We start from the raw sequence: 13,374 nt of genomic DNA on the forward strand, positions 1-13,374 counted from the left end.
ATCATGTTCTCATACACTTTATGCAGTTAATAGCCTCTGTGTCTGTACTGTTACATACTTAGGCAGTTAACTGGTTCATGCAGCTTTACATGAACACCCGAGCCTTACACTATGGCTGGTCCAAATAACTAAAGCAATTGTTACCATCCACCTCTTGTGTCTCCCCTTTTCCTCATAGATTGTAAGCTTGCGAGCAGCAGGGCCCTCATTCCTCCTGGTATCTGTTTTGAACTGTGATTTCTGTTATGCTGTAATGTCTGTTGTCTGTATAAGTCCCCTCTATAAGTTGTAAAGCGCTGCGGAATATGTTGGCGCTATATAAATAAAATTATTATTATTATTATTATTACACGTTGCCGTATACACAGCAGGGGAACAGCTGGCGGTGCTGAACCCCACTAACACATTTGCGAGGTGTTTGGCTCTGTGCGTACAGCACTTCTGGACGGCAACTGGCGGTGTTGGAGCCCAGGGACAGGTGGAGGAGGAGGAGGTTGGAGGAGGTTGGAGGGATTGCCACACACACAGCAGGGGAACAGCTGACGTTACTGAACCCCAATAACAGAGGAGGGACTGTTGACTGTGCGTACAGCACTTCTGGACGGCAACTGGCGGTGTTGGAGCCCAGGGACAGGTGGAGGAGGAGGAGGTTGGAGGAGGTTGGAGGAGGTAGGAGGGATTGCCACACACACAGCAGGGGAACAGCTGACGTTACTGAACCCCAATAACAGAGGAGGGACTGTTGACTGTGCGTACAGCACTTCTGGACGGCAACTGGCGGTGTTGGAGCCCAGGGACAGGTGGAGGAGGAGGAGGTTGGAGGAGGTTGGAGGGATTGCCACACACACAGCAGGGGAACAGCTGACGTTACTGAACCCCAATAACAGAGGAGGGACTGTTGACTGTGCGTACAGCACTTCTGGACGGCAACTGGCGGTGTTGGAGCCCAGGGACAGGTGGAGGAGGAGGAGGTTGGAGGAGGTAGGAGGGATTGCCACACACACAGCAGGGGAACAGCTGACGTTACTGAACCCCAATAACAGAGGAGGGACTGTTGACTGTGCGTACAGCACTTCTGGACGGCAACTGGCGGTGTTGGAGCCCAGGGACAGGTGGAGGAAGAGGAGGTTGGAGGAGGTAGGAGGGATTGCCACACACACAGCAGGGGAACAGCTGACGTTACTGAACCCCAATAACAGAGGAGGGAGTGTTGACTGTGCGTACAGCACTTCTGGACGGCAACTGGCGGTGTTGGAGCCCAGGGACAGGTGGAGGAGGAGGAGGTTGGAGGAGGTTGGAGGGATTGCCACACACACAGCAGGGGAACAGCTGACGTTACTGAACCCCAATAACAGAGGAGGGACTGTTGACTGTGCGTACAGCACTTCTGGACGGCAACTGGCGGTGTTGGAGCCCAGGGACAGGTGGAGGAGGAGGAGGTTGGAGGAGGTTGGAGGAGGTAGGAGGGATTGCCACACACACAGCAGGGGAACAGCTGACGTTACTGAACCCCAATAACAGAGGAGGGACTGTTGACTGTGCGTACAGCACTTCTGGACGGCAACTGGCGGTGTTGGAGCCCAGGGACAGGTGGAGGAGGAGGAGGTTGGAGGAGGTTGGAGGGATTGCCACACACACAGCAGGGGAACAGCTGACGTTACTGAACCCCAATAACAGAGGAGGGACTGTTGACTGTGCGTACAGCACTTCTGGACGGCAACTGGCGGTGTTGGAGCCCAGGGACAGGTGGAAAAGCAGAGGAACACAATGTAGGCCGAAGCCTGAGAAAGTCGAAAGGGAACCTTTAACCCCCCCCAAGGCGTTTGTAGCTGAAAGAGCCAGCTTGTGCAGCACAAAAGATGCAAAAGGAAAAGGTGGCTCTTTTCATCATGCTCCTTGCAAACACAGAACTAAACACTTATAAAATGTGTCCCCTGCAACCGTAAAACCGTCCTGGAGGTGGGACTTTCCTTTGTAATGTGACGCAGCACAGCCGTCATTCCTACCCCCCCCCGGCGACGCGCACTGGCTCCTCAGCGATGTTTGATTCTGTCCCGGAGCCTGCGCTGTTATGTTATCCCGTGGCCAGGCACACTTAGCGCTTCCCGTCTTCTGGCATCATTTGGTGTCAGGATGGCTGCGCCTGTGCGGCCGCGCTGGCCGAGAGCCCGCCTCGCAGTGTCTTCTGATTTAATCCCACCGCGGGCCTGGGATCCATGGACATGCGCAGTGCATATCCTCGCCTCTCACTCCCCTCTCTACGGCTTCTTAAGACTGTGCGGTGTCACGGCCGTGGCATGCTATTAGGGACCAGCTGACACCGAACAGTCTGAAGAAGCCATAGGGAGATAAGTGAGAGGTGGAGGTTCAGATATGCACTGCGCATGTCCATGGATCCCAGGCCCCCAGTGGGATTAAATCAGAAGACACTGCGAGGCGGGCTCTCTGCCAGCGCGGCCGCACAGGCGCAGCCATCCTGACACCAAATGATGCCAGAAGACGGGCAGCGCTAAGTGTGCCTGGCCACGGGATAACATAACAGCGCAGGCTCCGGGACGGAATCAAACAACGCTGAGGAGCGGGTGCGCGGCGCCGGGGGGGTAGGAATGACGGCTGTGCTGCGTCACATTACGAAGGAAAGTCCCACCTCCGGGACGGTGTTACGATATCAGTGGACACATTTTATAAGTGTTAAGTTCTGCGTGTGCAAGGTGCTAAACAAAAATAGCTACCTTTTCCTTGTGCAGCATTACTGCTGCACAAGGTGGCTCTTTCAGTAACAAACGCCTTGGGGGGGGGGACAGATTCCCTTACATTTCAGTTGTTGTGTCAGCGTGGCGGTCGCATGACACATTGCCGGCTACACAGCTGGGGATCAGCTGACGTTACTGAAACCCAATAACACTGGGCCGTATGTTTTGACTGTGCAGACGGCACTTCTGAGCCTCAACTGGCGGTGTTGGAGCCCAGGAATTTAAGTTCAGGTGGTAGAAAGATGAACACAACAGGAGACCTGGATAACGTATACAGTGACCTAATTATTTAATCAGGAGGAGGAGTGGCAAATTCCTGCGAGATCCAGGCCTTGTTCATTTTCAGGAAAGTAAGCCGGTCAACGTTATCGGAGGATAGTCGCATGCGACGGTCAGTTAGTACACCACCTGCAGCACTAAAGACACGTTCCGATAATACACTGGCCGCAGGGCAAGACAGCACCTCCAATGCATACTGGCTTAGCTCTGGCCATGTATCCAGCTTTGAGACCCAAAACTTGAAAGGGGAAGAGCCGTCTGGGAGTACAGCAAGAGGGCAAGACATGTAGTCTGTCACCATCTGACGGAACCGTTGCCTCCTGCTGACTGGAGCCGTCTGTGATGGTGTAGACTTTTGTGGGGGGCACAGAAAACTGTGCCACAGTTGGGCCATACTGGTCTTGCCTTGGGCAGAGGCACTGCTTCTGCTCCCTCTTTGTGCAGAGCCTCCACCACTGCCTGGACGCACTGAGCTGCTTTGGAATGCACTAGCAGCACTTCTCTCAGTTGGAATGGAGAAGATGATGGAATTGACCAGTGTGTCTTGGTACTCCCGCATTTTTCGCTCCCGGTTCAACGGTGTGATGAGGCTTTCTACGTTGTCCCGGTAGCGAGGATCGAGGAGGGTGAACACCCAATAATCAGACATGTTGAGAATGTGGGCGATGCGGCGGTCGTTTCTCAGGCACTGCAGCATGTAATCCACCATGTGCTGCAGACTGCCAACTGCCCAAGAAACGCTGTCCCCTGCTGGAGGCGTGATCTCTGCCTGCTCGTCATCACCCCACCCTCGCTGTACTCACTGAGTACTGGACAATTCGGTAACTCCCTCCTCTGGACGGACGTCTTCCTCCTCCATTGACTCCTCCTCATCCTCCTCACAAACTGTCCCCTGCCTACGCGTTTGTGAGGAACCACGTGGCGCTGACTGTCCAGAAGATGATGGAAATGGTGAATCCTCATCCTCCACCTCTTCCACAACATCATCCCTTAGCGCTTGCAGTGATTTTTCAAGCAGGCAGATAAGGGGGACAGTCATGCTGACTAGTGCATCATCTGCACTCGCCATCCGCGTGGAATAATCAAAGGGACGCAAAACCTGGCAGACGTCATTCATAGTGGCCCACTCTGTGGTTGTGAAGTCTGTACGGCGCTGACTGCGACTTTTTTGCGCCTGAAGCAGCTGGTACTCCATTACAGCTTGCTGCTGCTCACACAACCGCTCCAACATATATAATATGTAACATAGGTAGGTCACATATGATGCGATGTTCCGGCAGGCGGTGTCGGCGCTGCAGAGCCGCAATGCGCGCTTTTGCCGTGCTGGAACGCCGCAAGTGAGCACACTCTAGGCGGACCTTGTGCAGCAGTGCATCAAGATCCGGATAGTCCCTCAAAAAGCTCTGCACGACCAAATTGAGCACATGTGCCAGACATGGGATGTGAGTGAGGTTGCCGAGGCCCAGAGCTGCCACCAGATTTCGGCCATTATCACACACTACCATGCCTGGCTGGAGATTCGCTGGCACAAACCACACATCGCTCTCCTGCTTGATGGCATTCCAGAGCTCCTGCGCTGTGTGGCTACGATTCCCCCAAAAAATTAATTTCAACACGGCCTGTTGACGTTTGGCCACGGCTGTGCTCATGTCGGTCGTAACAGGTACACGTTCATCACGGGTCCATGTGGAGGTGGACTGTGACGGCTCCTGCAGCGATGATTCTGAGGAACTGGTGTAAGAGGAGGAGTCAATGCGTACAGAATGGATTCCTGCAATCCTTGGAGTGGGCAGGACACGTCCTGCGCCACTCGCACGGTCTGTACCCGGCTCAATGACATTAACCCAATGGGCAGTGAGGGAAAGGTATCGCCCCTGTCCATGTTGACTGGTCCACGCATCGGTGGTGAGGTGGACCTTGCTACTGACGGCGTTCAGTAGCGCGTGTTTTATGTGTCCCTCCACATGCTTGTGCAGGGCAGGGACGGCTTGCCTGCTGAAGTAAAAGCGGCTGGGCACATTGTACTGTGGGACTGCCAATGACATCAAGTCACGGAAGCTGTCAGTCTCCACCAGCCTGAATGACAGCATTTCCAGTGACAGAAGTTTGGCAATGCCTGCAGTCAGAGCCTGTGCTCGTGGGTGGTTTGACGAGAAAGGCCGCCTTTTCTCCCATGCCTGTACTACCGATGGCTGTAGACTGGGCTGGGAGTGTGTGGATGACTGGGAAAGTGGTGCTGCGGGTGGAATTACAGCGGGTCTCTGGACAACAGGGCCAGAGGTTCTTCCACGGCGATCCTGGGAGGAAGCCGAACCAGCTGCGTGTGAGCTAGAGGAAGAGGCAACGCGAGCTGAAGAGGTGGTAGCTGCCGCTGTTGGTTGGCCTACCTCTTCAGTGTGTTTTTCTAACTCCGCCGGGTGCCTGTTGCGCACATGTTTCCACATGTTGGAGGTATTGAGGTTGCTGACATTTCGACCTCTTTTGACTTTTTGATGACACACGTTGCATCTGACATAGCAAATGTCATCTGCAACTGTGTCAAAAAAGGACCAGGCACTGCAAGTCTTGGGAGCGCCCTTTTTGGCTTTTGGAAGAGACATGCTCCTAACGGGTGCCAAAGCGGAGGCTGCAGGATCCGCAGTCTTCCCCCTCCCTCTCCCTCTTTGGGCCGTACGGGGAATCTCTTCCTCAGAGCTGCTCCCACCACCTTCCTGTCCCTCACGCCAAGATGGGTCGAGGACCTCATCATCTACACTACCCTCTGCCCCCAACTGCTCCTCCTGGGTAGTCTCAGCAGCAGAGCACGCACCAGTAAGTGGCACCTGAGTGTCATCATCAGCTGATGCGGCCTGCGATGTGGTGACCGGAGCCACTGGCCCACCCGCCTCTTCAGAGGAAGACAGAAAAAGCTGTTGGGCATCACTGCACCCTGCCTCTTCTTCCATTTCTCCAATGCTGCTTGGCTGGCCCCCTGTTTCCAAGCCAAGAGATTCAGAGAACAGAAGTAGAGACGGCTCCTGTCCTGGGCTCTCTGTCTGCCTGGGCAATTTGGCAGGTGGTGAAGAGACAGATGGCTGCTCTCCAGTGCTCTGTGTCTGAGAGGATGTGGCACTAATGGAAGTTGATGCATTAGCTGCCATCCATCCGACAACAGCTTCAATTTGTTCTTGACGCAGCAGCGGTGTACGGCGCTCTGACACAAAGCTGCGCATGAACGACTGTTGCCTGGTGAAAGTGGGTGCTGATGAGTCACCGGTGCCCGCAGCAGGCACAGAATCCCCACGTCCCCTCCCTGCTCCGCGCCCACGCCCACGCCCACGTGCCTTACTCACTGCCTTCTTCATCTTGGTTGACTGATAAAGATAAGCAGAAAAGTACTAACGGATTTGTGTGCTTATTCCTGAGCAACTCCTCCTAACAGGTATAAGAAACACTAATTTTCTAAAGTGTGGACTAGACTTTAATATGAGCTAATGTGGCCTACACAAATGTAAAGTGGTGTAACTGGTGTATTTGGTGAACTTTATTATTTATTTCTTTTTTGGGGGCTGAACTGACAACAGATAGAGCTGCAGTCACACGGAGACCGTGCAGACAGACGTAAACGGCGCTGCAAGGCCCAAAAACCCTCCTCTACTTTATCCTATGTAGTGTTTTTCCACAAGTTAGCTGGAGACGGGTGGAAAGACACTAATAGGATTTTTTTAAATAAATTAGCAGCAACCTACACTACTTGAAAAAAAAAGAAAATTGATTTGGCGGTATGACGCAGTGAACAACCCTGAGCTGGAGACAACCAGGCTATGGCTGCTCACAGACTACAAGGCGAGCTGCAATCACACGGAGACCGTGCAGACAGCCGTAAACGGCGCTGCAAGGCCCAAAAACCCTCCTCTACTTTATCCTATGTAGTGTTTTTCCACAAATTAGCTGGAGACGGGTGGAAAGACACTAATAGGATTTTTTTAAATAAATTAGCAGCAGACTACACTACTTGAAAAAAAATTAAAATTGATTTGGCGGTATGACGCAGTGAACAACCCTGAGCTGGAGACAACCAGGCTATGGCTGCTCACAGACTACAGGGCGAGCTGCAATCACACGGAGACCGTGCAGACAGCCGTAAACGGCGCTGCAAGGCCCAAAAACCCTCCTCTACTTTATCCTATGTAGTGTTTTTCCACAAATTAGCTGGAGACGGGTGGAAAGACACTAATAGGATTTTTTAAAATAAATTAGCAGCAGACTACACTACTTGAAAAAAAATTAAAATTGATTTGGCGGTATGACGCAGTGAACAACCCTGAGCTGGAGACAACCAGGCTATGGCTGCTCACAGACTACAGGGCGAGCTGCAATCACACGGAGACCGTGCAGACAGCCGTAAACGGCGCTGCAAGGCCCAAAAACCCTCCTCTACTTTATCCTATGTAGTGTTTTTCCACAAATTAGCTGGAGACGGGTGGAAAGACACTAATAGGATTTTTTTAAATAAATTAGCAGCAGACTACACTACTTGAAAAAAAATTAAAATTGATTTGGCGGTATGACGCAGTGAACAACCCTGAGCTGGAGACAACCAGGCTATGGCTGCTCACAGACTACAGGGCGAGCTGCAGTCACACGGAGACCGTGCAGACAGCCGTAAACGGCGCTGCAAGGCCCAAAAACCCTCCTCTACTTTATCCTATGTAGTGTTTTTCCACAAATTAGCTGGAGACGGGTGGAAAGACACTAATAGGATTTTTTTGAATAAATTAGCAGCAGACTACACTACTTGAAAAAAAAAAAAAAAAAAAAAGAACAGTATGAGGCAATGAACCACCCTCCCTGAACTGAATACAACCAGCTATGGATGGCCTATGTGGCTGCACTCAGACTAGAGAGTGGGCTGCACTCACACACACACACACACACAGACCTTGCAGATCGCTGTGAAAACAGCGCTACAAGGCAAAAGCAAGGTGAATAGTAGGTGAACACAGCGGTTGCTAAATTAGCCTTTGGAAAGCACAAAGAAGCAAATCGCTATCTCTAAACTGTCCCTCAGTCAGCAAACAGCGTCCTGTCACTAACTGAATTCACAGCAGAGTGATCGCAAAATGGCGCCAGCGACTTTTAAACTGCAGCATGACATCATTTCAGCAGCCAATCACAGCCTTGCCAGTAGTTTCATGCCCTCCATGCTAAACAGGATGTGCCCACACTTGGAATCATTCTCATTGGCTGAATTTCTGCATTTTGAATCTTTGAACTTCCGATTCCGGTATCCGATACGCGGCAAGTATCGGAATCCCGGTATCGGAATTCCGATACCGCAAGTATCGGCCGATACCCGATACTTGCGGTATCGGAATGCTCAACACTACTGTTCACCATACACTTTGAAAGGTAATCCAGCACCGCTCAGTCCAGTATCGGGCATTGAGAAGCACTGTTGATGTTGCATTGGCAGTCACCTGCAAAGTATCATCCATCGCTAGCAGATATTGTTTATGCGTTCACCTTTTTTAGGACAGGCAGAAGTAAGAAACACCAAATCAATCCAATAAATGGGGTATTTCACTACTGTGACGTACTGTAGATGACATATACCAGGGATAGTTCATCAATATCAGTTTAGTGGGGATTGAACAACTGGCACCGCCATTTGCCAGTTGTTTCTCAGCTCCCGCGGTAGCTGTATGTAAACAGTTAGGTTATGTGCACACATTAAGTATTTGTGCTGAAATTTCTGCAAATTTACTTGTACTTTTGGTGCAGGTTTTTCCCACTCATTAATATGGTTGAGTTCTACACTAAATCTGCAAGTCACAAATAAGCAACATGTGCACAAGACTTCAGGATTCTCATTCACTTTGCTGGCATCAGGAAAGCCATCAGGTTTTGTGACAATTCTGCACTGAAAAAATGCAGAAAAAAAGACGAAGCAAAAACACGTGTGCACACAAACCTATGGAGCGGAGCAACACAGTGCCATCAAATGATAAGAGGTCGCTGGCAGATATTGCAAATCAGGTCCTATTTAAATTAAATAACAACTGATCTGCAGTGTCTGTGCTAAACATTTGATGATCCATGCAGTTCAGCTCCATAGTTGAGAATGGCTGATTGGTGGTGGTGCCCGGTAATACCCCTTTGAGTATTCTATCAAAGGAATCTGTCAGATGGTTTTGGCTATGTAACTAGCAAATTATCTCTACATTCTGAAATGTTATAGTAAGTAAACATTGAATATATGAAATTGGAACTATATTACTGCTGAAGAAAACATGTTAAAAATGAAGGTACTTAGAGCACAAGTGCCAATTCCTTTGAGCTCAACAGCCAGCAACAAGGCGTACTCCTTTTTTGGAACCCTAAATCTAACCTGATGCCTCTGTCGGGCTAAAAGCCTACAATTATATTAGTTCTTACTATTTACTTTGAAAGTTGCATAAGATAGGGCACAAGACCCTGATTAGATGGATGCATCACTTATCAGGCTGTGTTGTAGCTTCAATACAGCTTTTTATCAGCAGAAATTTAGCACTGCATGACTACAGCTCACATGACCAGCAGTCAGGCTAATCTGTGTAATGCTGAGAGATTTATTTGTATATAATAATAATAATTTTATTGATATAGCGCGAACATATTCTGCAGCGCTTTACAATTATAGAGGGTATTTGTACAGACAACAGACATTACAGCATAACAATAATCACAATTCAAACCATATACCAAAAGGAATGAGGGCCCTGCTCGCAAGCTTACAATCAATGAGATAATTATTACATTTTATTTACTACTTATTTATTACATAAAGTATACATAAGTATATATAATCCTTTTTTATAAGGATTTTTCAGTATATTTTGCTCTTTCACATATTAGTGGCCATTTGATTTTGGTAACGTAATTTATAGCAAATGTTTGTAAAGCATAGTGTGAAGATCTGAGGTTATGGGTTGTCATAATCACCTAGCCAGTTTAACAATGCAACTATTTTCATTCCTTATATCTGTGGTCTTACGGCAACTCCAGGTAGATGGTCACAATGCAATGTCCCCAATCCACAAGATCCCATCCTGGTGCCAATAGTTCACTGCCCCCACTGTCTCCAAACATTTGATTAGCCCACAGCTTTTGTATCTCCCACCTTTATAGTTCATACTTACAGTCCACGCTCCATAGCATGACCATATCACGTGTATCAAGCTCCAGCAGGCAACTGTTTTCCAATCTCCACATTCCAACCATTCTGGATCTTAGCAACAGATCCTCGCCCCTCAGCGTCACTGCACCAACACACCAAGTGCCTCTCTACTGTAAACATGTGGCGGAGGCCTCTATCACACAAGTTTTTTAGAATCAGTAACAATCCATCAAAGTGTTGAAAAGATGGATCCTGTGCAGATTGTAAGAAACTGATGCACTGGATCCATTTTTTTGACGGATCCGTCGAAGCAGCTGCCGCAGGAATTTAAAGGAACAGAATTCGAGAGAGAGAGAGAGATTTCCTGAATGGAAAAATGGGTTAAATTAAAGGAATAGAAATTCTTCCAGGCATGCTCAGTTTCAAAACATGGAATTCGTCGCTGGATTCCATCTTTTGACGGACAATGATGGATCCTGCACCCATATGCTTCCATTCTAGCCAATGACGGATGCCGCAGAATCAATTGCTGGCCGTCTTTTTGACGCAGACAAAAAACATTTCTTTGTACGTCTTCTCCAGATGACTGATAAACAAATTCCAACAGATCCAGTGCACAATGGACGAAACCTGAGTCCATCCATCGTAATCCGTCGCTAATACAAGTCTATGAGAAAAAGATGGATCCAGCGGGCAAATTCGCTGGATCTGTTTTTTTCACAAGACATTGGATTTTGTCGGAAACAAAAAGACTGAAGTGTGAAAGAGGCCTTACTGTTCTCCTTCTCCTGGAATCAGCCCAAGGATGTGCAGAAGTGTTCACACATCTCCCTTAAACATTTGCTTTTAGCTAAAAAAAATAAGGAATGTTCCAGAAGCCGAGTCTCCAGCCTGTCTGCGGTGATGTGTATTAGGGATGCCACCTGCAGAGAAGAACAAAAACATATATGCACCCATCAGATGCAGGACAGAAATGATAATGCAGGCTTTATGTATACATAAGATCCAGCCTGCAAGTCTTCCTCTGCATACTGTCACAGAATGGAAACATTAATTTCTGAAGCTGAACACTTTCCTGGTGAACTTAGTGACTTAAACTGAAGAGCAAGCACATTATTATTATTATTATTATTGTTTTTATTATTATTATTATCATTTATTGTTATAGCGCCATTTATTCCATGGCGCTTTACATGTAAGGAGGGGTATACATAATAAAAAAAGTATAATAATCTAAAACAATACAAGTCACAACTCATACAGGAGGAGAGAGGACCCTGCCGCGAAGGCTCACAATCTACAAGGGATGGGTGAGAATACAGTAGGCGAGGATAGAGCTGGTCATGCAGCGGTTTGGTCGAGCGGTGGTTACTGCAGGTTGTAGGCTTGTCGGAAGAGGTGGGTCTTCAGGCTCTTTTTGAAGGTTTCGATGGTAGGCGAGAGTCTGATGTGTTGTGGAAGAGGGTTCCAGAGCAGGGGTGATACGCAAGAGAAATCTTGTATACAATTGTGGGAAGAGGAGATACGAGGGGAGTAGAGAAGGAGATCTTGTGAGGATCGGAGGTTGCGTGTAGGAAAGTACTGGGAGATGAGGTCACAGATGTAAGAAGGAGACAGGTTGTGGATGGCTTTGTACGTCATGGTTAGGGTTTTGTACTGGAGTATCTGGGCAATGGGGAGCCAGTGAAGGGACTGACAGAGGGGAGAGGCCAGGGAATAGCGGGGGGACAGGTGGATTAGTCGGGCAGCAGAGTTTAGAATAGATTGGAGGGGTGCAAGAGTGTTAGAGGGGAGGCCACAGAGCAGGAGGTTGCAGTAGTCAAGGCGAGAGATGATGAGGGCATGGACTAGGGTTTTTGCAGATTCTTGGTTTAGGAATGTACAGATCCGTGAAATATTTTTGATTTGAAGTTGGCAGGAAGTGGAAGGGGCTTGGATATGTGGTTTGAAGGAGAGATCAGCGTCAAGGATTACCCCAAGGCAGCGAGCTTGTGGGACTGGGGAGAGTGGGCAGCCATTTACTGTAATGGAAAGGTTCGTTGGGGGCGTTGCGTGAGATGGGGGAAAGACGATGAATTCTGTTTTGTCCATGTTAAGTTTCAGAAATCTAGCAGAGAAGAAGGATGAAATAGTGGACAGATATTGAGGGATTCTGGCTAGTAGGGAGGTGATATCTGGTCCAGAGATGTAGATCTGTGTGTCGTCAGCATAGAGATGATACTGAAAGTCGTGAGATTCTATGAGTTGTCCCAGGCCAAAGGTGTAAATGGAGAAGAGCAGGGGCCCTAGGACTGAACCTTGTGGGACTCCGACAGCTAGGGGGCAAGGTGAGGAGGTGGTGTGTGAGTGGGAGACGCTGAATGTCTGGTCTGTTAGGTATGACGAGATCCAGGATAGGGCCAAGTCAGTGATACAGAGGATGGGTCAAGAGAAGGCTTTTTGAGGATAGGTGTGATGGAGGCATGTTTAAAGCTTGAGAGGAAAACACCAGTTGTTAGTGATAGGTTGAAGAGATAGGTTAGGGTTGGGATGAAGACTGTGGTGAGGTTTGGGATGAAGTGGGATGGGAGTGGGTCAAGTGCACAGGTGGTGAGATGCGATCTTGAGAGTAGAGTGGAGAGTTGATCTGTAATGGTGGAGAAGTTGGTTTTGGAGGTGGAGGGCTGAGAAGTCGGGAGGAAAGGCTCTGGGGGTTGTTGACCAAAACTGTCCCTGATGTTATCGATCTTCTGCTTGAAAAATGAGGCAAAGTCTTCAGCTGAGATAAGTGGGGAGGGAGGAGGTGCTGGGGGACTGAGGAGAGAATTGAAGGTGTTGAAATAACTGTTTAGGGTTGTGAGACAGGGAGGATATTAGAGATGAGAAGTAGGTTTGTTTAGCTGTGGCGAGTGTGGTCTTGAAAGTAGTGAGGGACTGTTTGAATGCGATGAAGTGTTCGTTGCAGTGGGATCTTTTCCATCTGCGCTCAGCAGCCCTGGAAGCTCGCCTCAGTTCTTTGGTCAGGCTGGTATGCCAGGGCTGTCTGTTGATTTTGCAAGCTTTGGTATGTGTAAGTGGGGCAGCAGATTCCAAAGCTACAGCTATTGTGGTGTTATATAGAGCGGCAGCATCATCTGCATTGTGTAAGGAACTTATATCTGTGAGAGGGAGGAGGGATTCAGAGAATGAATATAGGTCAAAATGTTTAAGATTTCTGCAAGGGTG

At 48.9% G+C, this 13,374-nt stretch overlaps 1 protein-coding gene across 2 annotated transcripts in view; it reads left to right on the forward strand.

Annotated features, from left to right (window-relative positions):
• PCDH15 (protocadherin related 15) overlaps positions 1-13,374 on the forward strand; it is a 2,374,726-nt gene that overhangs the window by 1,509,261 nt on the left and 852,091 nt on the right. The window lies entirely within an intron of this gene.

This window comes from Ranitomeya variabilis, chromosome 4, assembly GCF_051348905.1.
Source record: "Ranitomeya variabilis isolate aRanVar5 chromosome 4, aRanVar5.hap1, whole genome shotgun sequence".
In the NCBI taxonomy this organism is placed as follows: domain Eukaryota; kingdom Metazoa; phylum Chordata; class Amphibia; order Anura; family Dendrobatidae; genus Ranitomeya; species Ranitomeya variabilis.